This window comes from Limanda limanda, chromosome 3 (genome assembly GCF_963576545.1).
Source record: "Limanda limanda chromosome 3, fLimLim1.1, whole genome shotgun sequence".
NCBI classification, from domain to species: domain Eukaryota; kingdom Metazoa; phylum Chordata; class Actinopteri; order Pleuronectiformes; family Pleuronectidae; genus Limanda; species Limanda limanda.
Window position 1 is genome coordinate 32672199 of NC_083638.1, and position 11267 is coordinate 32683465.

Genomic DNA, 11267 nt, shown 5'->3' on the forward strand with positions numbered 1-11267 from the left:
GTAATATTACGAATAGATTTATTTACTGATTGATGATAAATTCTATCATCATCGTGGCTTTGTTGAAGATACTAGAGAAGCACAGGATGCAATTGAACTTTCCTACTCTCAATCATTGTATTTTAATACACCCAATTTTTTACTTTCTCTCAATTTTATTGCCTATACCTAGGGTTTTATTTTAAAAAAATACATCAGTTAACGTTACAGTTACACTGTAACTCCATCACTCGGCTGTACAATGTAAACTTCATAACTGTTGCCACTATAAATTATGTATATTACATTATATCTGTACAGGAGAATAGTGCCTGTCTAATTCCACAGATACTCTCTTCTCTCCATCAGTACCCAAGGTCAGGTTAAAAATAAATGGCCAACCAACAGTACATTGTAGTGCCTTCTCTCATGAACTTTTATATCTAACTCAGATGCCCCAGACAGACAGACACCAACTTCAACTCTCATCAACATCAACTCTTTTGCGTATTTTACCAGTGGTGGACGTAAGGACACAATGTGATTTAGTTATGCATACTTTAGGATTAACTATCCAACAGGATGTAACATAGAGACTGACAGCAATAAAAGCAATTAATGGATGTGCTGCTGGAATGGGTGATGCAAGTATAGGAAGATATACTGGGATGCTGTGGGAGACAATCTTCAGACTTGGGGGTGACAATTGCTCATGTTACTCTGTTGGCGTTTGTATATTGTTCCTTCTGGTCTCCTTGATGCATCAAGTCTACATTCAAATCTTCTCCATAAGACATCAGCTGCTTCCTGAGTTCTCCTTTCACCAGCTTCCAGAAAACTTCCATAACAATCCCTTAGCATCAGTCAGTCAGGTACAGACACCTGTTGTCCAATAGAAAACAAGTCTTGTTGGCAGAGGTTACTCACAAAAATATAGAAAAAATATCCAAACTTCTATTTACAAATAATATCCCAAAGAGGAGGTAAGGATCCAGTGATGTGTGAATAAGTTTTAAGATTTAAATTTTACAATTTTACACATACTTGTATACTTGATGATACACGCACAGTGTTAGAAATTATTAAGAACTATTAATGACTCAGCGCTGCAATTCCTCTGTTTAATAGAACCTGAATGTTATTTGCTGTAAGTTGTTTTATATCAAATTCAATTGAAGGTTCTTATGCAACAGTTATGTCACGTGAGCACATATAACACAGCTCATTATTAAGTTAATGATGAAGTGGATCAATAACCTGGCTTCAGTTCACAACCTAACGTCTGCAGCGTTATTTTTTTCCAATCTCCAAAATGTTTGTAGGCATGGGTCAGAGTTAGTGACCCAAGTGCGCACATTCTCCCATTGAGTTTGTATTTATAAATCGTAAGGTTTGTGTGAGAAGTGCTGTTTGCAAGTTTCAGGCCTTGTTTTGTGGGTACGCAGTGGTTATAAATGAGACCCCAGGACTTTAACCAAGAGCTGTGAGAGTCTAAACAGATCAATAAAACACTGGAATGATTCTGGTGTTGAATATTGTACTGAATAATTGGCAGATTATAAATATGCTGTCTGTCAACATTTTGCTGTAATGTTAATGTCAGTGTGTTCACTTACTGTGTCAATAAGTATGTACTTGTGACTAAATACTATGCAAATAGACAACATATCAACAATGAACTGTATATGAATCTAGTCATAATTAGTCTTTTATATGGGCTCTTGCAATTTACCTGTGTATAAATATCTTTTAGGGGACAGGGTTGTATAAAGCCACTGTCCACTACCTGCAAAGCAGCAAACAGCTCACACACATAATCAGTTACTCTCTGGTAAACATGCAGAGTCAGTCAGTGGAGTGCTGTGTGAAATGTTCAACCCATTTTAGTCAAATTGTATTTCTGAACAATCTAGTTTTTCCTGTATTTTCAAAGAGACATGACCTATGTAGACCTACATTGAGACATAAATGTCTGTCAACTGTAGAGTAGTGAGGTAACACCCACTTATCCACATATTGAGAATCTTCTCAGCCGGCTTCAACAATAATCCTCTCTTTTCTACATTAAAAAAGGCCTCTTTCTATGGAAGCCCATTTCCGCCACTGTGATAAAAAAAAAAAAAAATTGGTATCTCATTATTATGAGATACTATCTCATAATTATGACTTAGCATCTCATTATTATGAGATACTATCTCATAATTATGACTTAGCATCTCATTATTATGAGATAGTATCTCATTATTATGACTTAGTATCTCATAATTATGACTTAGTATCTCATTATTATGAGATAGTATCTCATAATTATGACTTAGCATCTCATTATTATGAGATAGTATCTCATAATTATGACTTAGCATCTCATTATTATGACTTAGTATCTCATTATTATGATAGTATCTCATAATTATGACTTAGCATCTCATTATTATGACTTAGTATCTCATTATTATGAGATAGTATCTCATAATTATGACTTAACATCTCATTATTATGAGATAGCATCTCATTATTATGACTTAGCATCTCATAATTATGACTTAGCATCTCATTATTATGAGATACTATCTCATAATTATGACTTAGCATCTCATTATTATAAGATAGTAACTCATAATTATGACTTAGCATCTCATTATTATAAGATAGTAACTCATAATTATGACTTAGCATCTCATAATTATGACTTAACATCTCATTATTATGAGATAGTATCTCAAAATTATGACTTAGCTTCTCATTATTATGAGATAGTATCTCATTATTATGACATAATATCTCATAATTATGACTTAGCATCTCATTATTATGAGATACTGACTGCAGGGTCTGTCATGCAAGTCAAATATTGTATTTCTGTTACAGTGGCGGGCGTAGTTATCTTTAACTCAAACCTTAACTTTACTTCACTGAGTTCCCAGCCTCTCTACCACTGCTCACCTGCTCTGCTGCAACCCGCCCACAGTCAGACACTAAGTCATAATTATGAGATAGTATCTCATAATTATGAGATGCTAAGTCATAATTATGAGATGCTAAGTCATTATTATGAGATGCTATCTCATAATAATGAGATACTAAGTCATTATTATGAGATACGGATTGTGGGCGGGCGCCACAGAGCAGGGAACCCGAGGCTGAGCGGATGCGGGGACAGCAGCCTTACTCGCGGAAGTGGGCGACTGTGCATCGATACAGAGACATAACAGGATCGATCCATGTTTTCTGCTCCGTTCATTGTCTTAGCGATGTGCTGCCGCTGAATAATTATAACAAGCGCTGCTCCAGGATCAGAACAGACGCTCTTTAAAAGTCCGGTTGTCTTGTGTGTGTCGGACTCTGCTTCCGCCTCACTTCCCTCTGACCCGCGCTCACTTCACACTTTAACAATAAACACCAGCACCGATCACAAGTTATTAGGACACGTACAGGACTGATGTTTACTTTGTGTTTGTTTGAGTTCATGAAACACGTGTTGTGTGGAGCTGGGGACTACGTGCACACGGTGTTTAAACATGTGTTTCGTAACGTGAGATGTAACGTGACGCGCACAGTACAGGACCGTCAGCGTTAAAGTGACGGAGCGATCCGAAGTCTTGATCGGTCATCATCGAATAATTACTAAAAAATACATGTGATTATCAGTTTTAGTGAAGAGGAATAGAGACAAGCATACACACACACACACACACACACACACACACACGCAGACTCGCATGACAGACCCTGCAGTCAGTATCTCATAATAATGAGATGCTAAGTCATAATTATGAGATATTATGTCATAATAATGAGATACTATCTCATAATAATGAGAAGCTAAGTCATAATTTTGAGATACTATCTCATAATAATGAGATGTTAAGTCATAATTATGAGATACTATCTCATAATAATGAGATACTAAGTCATAATAATGAGATGCTAAGTCATAATTATGAGATACTATCTCATAATAATGAGATGCTAAGTCATAATTATGAGATACTATCTCATAATAATGAGATACTAAGTCATAATAATGAGATGCTAAGTCATAATTATGAGATACTAAGTCATAATAATGAGATACTATCTCATAATAATGAGATGCTAAGTCATAATTATGAGATAGTATCTCATAATAATGAGATACTAAGTCATAATAATGAGATGCTAAGTCATAATTATGAGATACTAAGTCATAATAATGAGATACTATCTCATAATAATGAGATGCTAAGTCATAATTATGAGATAGTATCTCATAATAATGAGATGCTAAGTCATAATTATGAGATAGTATCTCATAATAATGAGATACCAATTTTTTTTTTTTTCATCACAGTGGCGGAAATGGGCTTCCATATCTTTCACATAATTGGTTCAGATGAATTTATACATCAACTTATTTGAAATGACACACGTGCTCTATTCATCACAGACTCATAAGTACAGGCAGTGACACATGAAACACATATTGAGCCGAGCCAGAGCCAGTCACAAGGTACAGCAAAGCAAATGGGCTTCATACAACACCATGCACAAAGTATAGAAGTGAATTTATCGTTGTAGTCTTACCATCTGCTTGAGATCCACAAGTCCTGTGTGAAGGTGTGCTCCCACACAGTGAAAAACATCCCTTTGCCGCTGTGTTTATCAGCCTCGCTGTGAAGAAGCTTCTCCTTCTAAAGCCTAGTAGCAGATTAGTGTGGCTAATGGGTGGCAGTGAGAATAGTGAGGGATTAGATGGAGGGGAAAGTAAGGGCAAGGCCAGACAAATGGAAATCACATCAGAGTGAGTTACACCAAGCAGGAGTAGCACCTCACCATATCCCCCTTAATCCTGTTAGGGGGCTACCGGCCGGGCAGCAGAGAGAGCCTCTCGCTGGCCTCCCAGCTCCTATGATAAAGTAGACTGGAGTTTCCTGCATGATACTGTGGTGTTGTTGATATGTTTTTGACAGGAATACTGGATGTCTGTGGAGTCACGCTCCACATTATTTGATTTATACATTTATCAATAGTCTTGCCAAGAAGCAATCAACTAACATTTGATAGAATTTATTTTAATTTCTGTGTGCTTGTTTGTAACCTTCCCAGGAGCCTATATATATATTTAAATTAAATTAAATTTTTAATTTTTTTTTTAGTTAGTCTACATAAAATATATATCGACGCATATTTATTTTTTTATATATTACACTTCTTGGTCTGATCTGTTCTACCAAACTCAAGTAAAACTGTACTGAATTAATTCATGTTCCTCTTTGTTTATCTTATTAAACACTGTATGTTACATTTTTTAAAAGCTTGCCATACATTTTATAATTATTATTGGTAATAGTAGAATAAGTATGGTTGTTCACATCACACTTTTGTTCTTACCTAATTGTGAAAGCAAGTGCATTTGAGTAGTTGACAGAAAACACAAAACAATGTATTTGTCTGTCTTTGTAGTTTTCTGTCACTTGTTTCTTGTGTGATCAGGTTGGACACACAGTGGCTACGTATTGTATCACTTACAGTATCTTGAAAAGGTACACAACCTTTGTTTAGGGTGGAAATTCAGTCACAGTTCAGTAAAGTGTCATTACTGAACAGCCTGGAGTACACGGCCATCCAGACATTTGACAATTAAGAAATGTATCATAAAAGAATTATCATCAACAACATATACACCCTATACTCCAACAATTATTTAAGATTAGGAAATCCTCTGCTTTAGGATTAGGTATATTGTCTGCGAGTGTGTGAAGCAGATGAGGAGCTCAGCCTCTTTTAAAGAAGGCTTTCCATTCATATTTATGATCTGTTCTCTCTTAACATGAGCTCAGATAAACGTCCTGCTGAAAATAACTCAAAGGAGCAAAAAGAGCAAGACTTTTCAGTCCCTTCTCTTTCTCTCTTTTCCTTTTAATCCCGTCTGTGATACATTCCCAGGCTGCTCCTGACAAAGCTCAGGGGGAATCATCAGGAATTCCTTCTTGAACAGACTGAGAGAGTGGATAATTCCTTTAACAGCAGCAGGGCACGGAGCCTAAAACATGCTGGATAGAAACGTAAATACACTGGGCGTGGTAACGCCAATGCAGTAGAAAAGCCAATTCCTGTCCTCTCTGTCAGTGGCAGGTCTGGGTTGGATGATGTTGTGTCTGGGCTTTAGTCAAGGTCTGTTTGCAATCAGTGGAACCTTCGGCCCGCCTCCTCTGTTTTGCTTTGTTAGATAAGACAGGGGCCCTAGCTAATCCTGCTCAGGGCAAGAGGGAGGGGCCACTCTCCAGTCTATCGATCCCTTGCTTCATCAGGTCCCATAGCAGCTTTTAAAAGATGGTAAATCAGCGTGTGCCTCGATCTGCATTGATTGCAGACAAAAGCACCGTTTACTTCTTTACCTGTACAACCTCATCATCATAATCCTGCTGTGATTATTATATCTTGTGTGTGGCACCATTAAATGGTGTGCCTTAGGCAGTCAATAAATTTGGAAGATTATTATTTGATATATTATTTGAAATTAATATTAATATTAAATAATGACTTTAATTGATACTAAAGCTGCCTCGGGCAATATAGCCCCGAGGTAATAAAGTCTCATGAAAGTACTTACACTTACACAATTTATCAAAACCATATTTCTTTACCATATGAAACGTACGCTTCATATGACTTAATTCAGTTTGAGCCAGTAACAAACTGCTGTTGCTAACCTTAAGCACTTTTAGCAATTCCAGTTCTCATTGATTAGAGTCCTGTAAGTGAATTTCACAGAGAAAGTGCAAATATACAATAAATTCACTAAACACTACACAAGACCAATGCTGCAGACTCATGAAAATAGAATTGATTTCTCTCCATATTCCCAAATCAGTCAACATTGAGAATCAAAACAAAACATGTCCCAGTTTTCATGCTACTACAGGAGTGTGCATAACACTGTAAGCTCAGCAAATGTCAGACAAGCAGAAAATTCTGTATCCAGTTCAGGTTTCAATGAGGACTACCTGAGCCTGGGGCTGGAGATCGTAAACCCTCCACTGCCATGCAGAGAAAAACTCTTTGATTGGGTTTAGAAAGGGAGAGTATGGTGGAAGGTATAGTTCTGTAAACTGTGGATGGTGTTGAAACCAGTTCTGGACCAGAGCAGAGCGGTGGAATGACACATTGTCCCAGATGACAGTGTATTGCATCTGGTGCCTGTGGTTTACTGCTGTGACGAGGTTGTGCAATCGTTCCAAAAATGTGAGAATGTGAGGTGTGTTGCAAGGGCCCATACTGGCATGACGGAGGAGGACCCCATTCTGTGTAATGGCAGCGCAAAGGGTGATGTTACCCCCACGTTGCCCTGGGACATTGATTATAGCCCGGTGGCCAATGATATTTCTGCCTCTCCTACTTGCTTTTGTCAGGCTGAACCGTGCCTAATGTGTATATGAATTCATGCAGGATTTCCTCAGCATCCGTCTGCAAAACTCTCCGAAATACAGTGAAAGACAAGATTGTGTAGTTCAGCATAGGTCTGGAATACAGTACATTTACATGATAAAGGTTACGTGTGCAGTATGCTACATCACAGTACTAAAGAGAACAATACATACCTCAACATACTAATGCTGCAGCCGCAGCCTTCTCTTCCTCCGTGGATTCCCCCTTTCACACTAACTCTTCTTTTTTTTGTGCACAAGCTCCATTTTGGTTGAAGACAGGTGAACTCAGCTGCTGCATTTGTATAGTGCTTAAACCGGATTGGTGTGTCTACAATAAAGCAGTCATGTGTTTGCACACCCGATGGCTGTGTTTAACCAATTGGCTCATAGGGTGGTCATTTGACAGTCAGTGCTTAGGAATTGCAAGGAAGTGATATCTTCATATACTTCTGTGTGTAATGTATACAAGTGTGTTTAGTGTTGCGCAGATCACTGTGTGTATTGTTTTGCAAAAAGTGTGAAGCTGACATTGTGCTTATAGTGGTGCAGATCTGGGACCATGTTTGCTCCTTGAGTGTAAGGTTTTGATAATTGTGTAATACTTTTGTCTTTAGTGTTTATGCAATCGAAAAAAACTGTAAGTGCACACGAAGAGATTCTATGAAGAGCATACATAACAAACCTCAGCTTTTTAATAGGGCTGGGCAACGATTAAAAGTTTTAATCGCGATTAATCGCATGATTTCCCTGATTTATCACGATTAATCGCATTTGTATACGCAAAATCCAATAATGAATTAAAAAGTAGTGTATAGCGCAATTTTATTTTCAATGTTCTGCCATATGAACGAAAGTGCCATAACATTTGTTGTGCAAACACTTTTAACATCAGCATTTAATACAGTAGCAGTTAAATAAAATATTCAGTGTAAATCTCAACTTAACAATGTTATCAAAGCAAATACAAAGTTAAAGCTCAATGCCACTGCCAGGGCATTAATGTTATCCTCTTCGTTATGAAAAATGTATACTCCTCCCTGCGTCTAACGTAGTCTGCCGAAGCCTCGCTCTGCTCGCTGTGTCGTTGAATGATTTGCTGATATAAACTGTGTGTTTTGCATTCAGGTGATATTTTAGACTGGAAGTACTCCAGTGATAAGAAAATTCACCTTGGCAGTGGCTAGAAATAACTTTGGTTCTTTCGACTCCGCCGTCTGGAAGGACTTTAAAATGAAAATGGCAATGTAAAAGCTCCGTACCCTTATCCATGGTTGTTTATCCGCCAATTATTTTCTTTTTTCCGGTTCCGCAGCAGTCAGCAACAGACTTTCACAAAATAAAAGCCTGACTTTCACAATAAAACAATAAATAATCAAACCTGAGTTAATGCGAGATAAAATAATTAGTTGAGTTAAATAAGTGATGAGTTAACTCGTAATTAACTAGTTAACTTGCCCAGCCCTACTTTTAAATAACATTCAAATTAACAAATAGATAGATTTACTTTATTGATCCCAATTTGGGAAATTATTGAACATCACAACAACAGAAATCAAATAAAACATATCATGAGTATAATTCAACAGTCCTGTGCAGAGGGAGGGAGAGGCGGTGGACTAGTGGCAGAAACTTGGACTACTGGCAGAAAAAGGTCTCTCGTTCGACTCCACGGTTCGACTCTACGGTGTTTCAACAAAAAAACTTACCTGGATGGAATAACAACAAAAAATAAAGACGAACCTGGATCTGTCCAAAAAAATCAAAAGACTATTCTCCCTACCCTGTCTAGTGCCCCTGAGCAAGGCACCTTACTCCCCCAACATCTGCTCCCCGGGCGCCGTACATGGCTGCCCACTGCTCTGTGTGTCCTGCACCAGATGGGATAAAAGCAGAGGACAAATTTCCCTCAATTGCATGAGTATCTTTGTGCATGTGTGTGGGACAAATAAAAAAAATGTATCTCTCTGCATAGCCTAGTGTAATAAGCCCAGTTGTATTACCAGTTCATGAAAATGGGAAAAGGTCCTCTTTGAGGTGCTGTTTGAAGTCCAGTGAAGTGGTCTTGCTGGTTGTGGCTGAGGGGTAGAGTGGTCGTCCTCCAACCGCTATTCCCCATCGGCATGCCGAAGTGTCCTTGGGCAAGATGCTGAACCATGAATTGCCCCTCATTGAACAACAAAGTGCTGCTAATAGATGCTCTGTATGACTGTGTGTGTGAATGGGTGAATGTAGAACTGTACTGTAAAGAGCTTTGAGTGGTCATCATTAGACTAGAAAAGCGCTACATAAATACAAAACCATTTACCATTTGTGGCTCCTGTTGTTGTGCATCTGCTGGTCAGACTTTGTATCGTGGCCAATTGCAACTGCTGAAGTTCTTAGGCAGGCTGTTGAGCCCTTTTGGAAGGTTTTAGCAGTCTGCTCCAGACAGGCCTGCTTGGAGGATGGAAGAGCTGGGTTAGGAGTAGTTTCACCCTGGCTGGGTGAGCAGGGGAGCTACATCTTTCCTCCTGGAGAAGTCAATAGAAAAGAAATAGAAAAGAGGGGGAATTGGGCTTTACTGTCCTGATGACCACATGGGTCATGGGGCCCACAGTGATCAATAGTGGTTGAAAGTTGTGTCCAGCGGTAGATTAACACCTAGGTGTGAATTTGAAGCACCCTGGGAGACTGAGTTCTGGAAGTTCTTCCTTGTCTCCAGAACACAGGAACATGTGGTTGCAGGATTTGGCTAAACATGTAGGCCCACCTATAGTTCACAAATAGTAGGTCCCAACAATCCTGCAACACCTGATCCTGAGAAAGTACAATTTTTTCTAGCAGTAAAAGCAAGATGTACGGCTACTTCAAATAAAGCAGTTTATATCAATCAATCAATCAAATTTTATTTGTATAGCACATATTCACAAATCACAATTTGACTCATAGTGCTTTAACAGGTTGTATATATATGTATATACGTCATGCTCTTATGTCAGTGTCATCAGTGTTTATTACTTAGATACTAAGCAGAGGATCCCTCCAGTGTATGATGCTTCTGAACTCAACTGGTTTATGAGGAGTTGCCATGTTTGTATGTTTTTTGTCAAAAAGGCTATTTTAATAGACAGTGAAAGTATGAGACGCTGTATGATGGACACCTGATGATATGGAAAACCTTACACTGTACTAATTATTGTCTGAAGCTCAGATCAGTTCCTTTATCAAGATCAATTAATTAATTCTTCTCTGAACCATGCCACATTCTTCCAAAAAGTTTCATTTAAATCTGCTCAGTTGTTTGTGTGAAATTTTGCTAAGAAAGAAAAACAAACCAACAAACAAACGGAGAGGGGTGGAGGTAATTAGTCAATAGTGAATGCTCAGAGTCCAGAGTGACTTACGGGGCCGTGCTACAAAGCAAGTTCATACCAAGGATATCTTTCAGATGTGTTCATATAAACCATATTGATATTATATATCATTTTATACAATAATATTGTCTTTTGCACACTGTCTACATATTCTTAGACTCATAGTATATTATATTACCTATTGTATAGTCAAATACTTATATTCATATTCATACTTCTACTATATATCATATCATACTCTGTATATTCTTGTTTACATAAGTCTATATACACATATTTATTTATGTGTACATGTTATAATTACTATTATTATTATATATACTGTTGCTGCCATTATTACCATATACTGCTTTTATATTGGTATAATTACTATCATATATAAATATATATTATGTTATATTATATACTATGTATACTGTACTATTCTTATATACTGTCTAACAATACCATTACCATCATATCATCAGTACTTTTACCATCATCTTGCCAATGCACCTTATCTACCTATTTTATTGTATTTTATCTT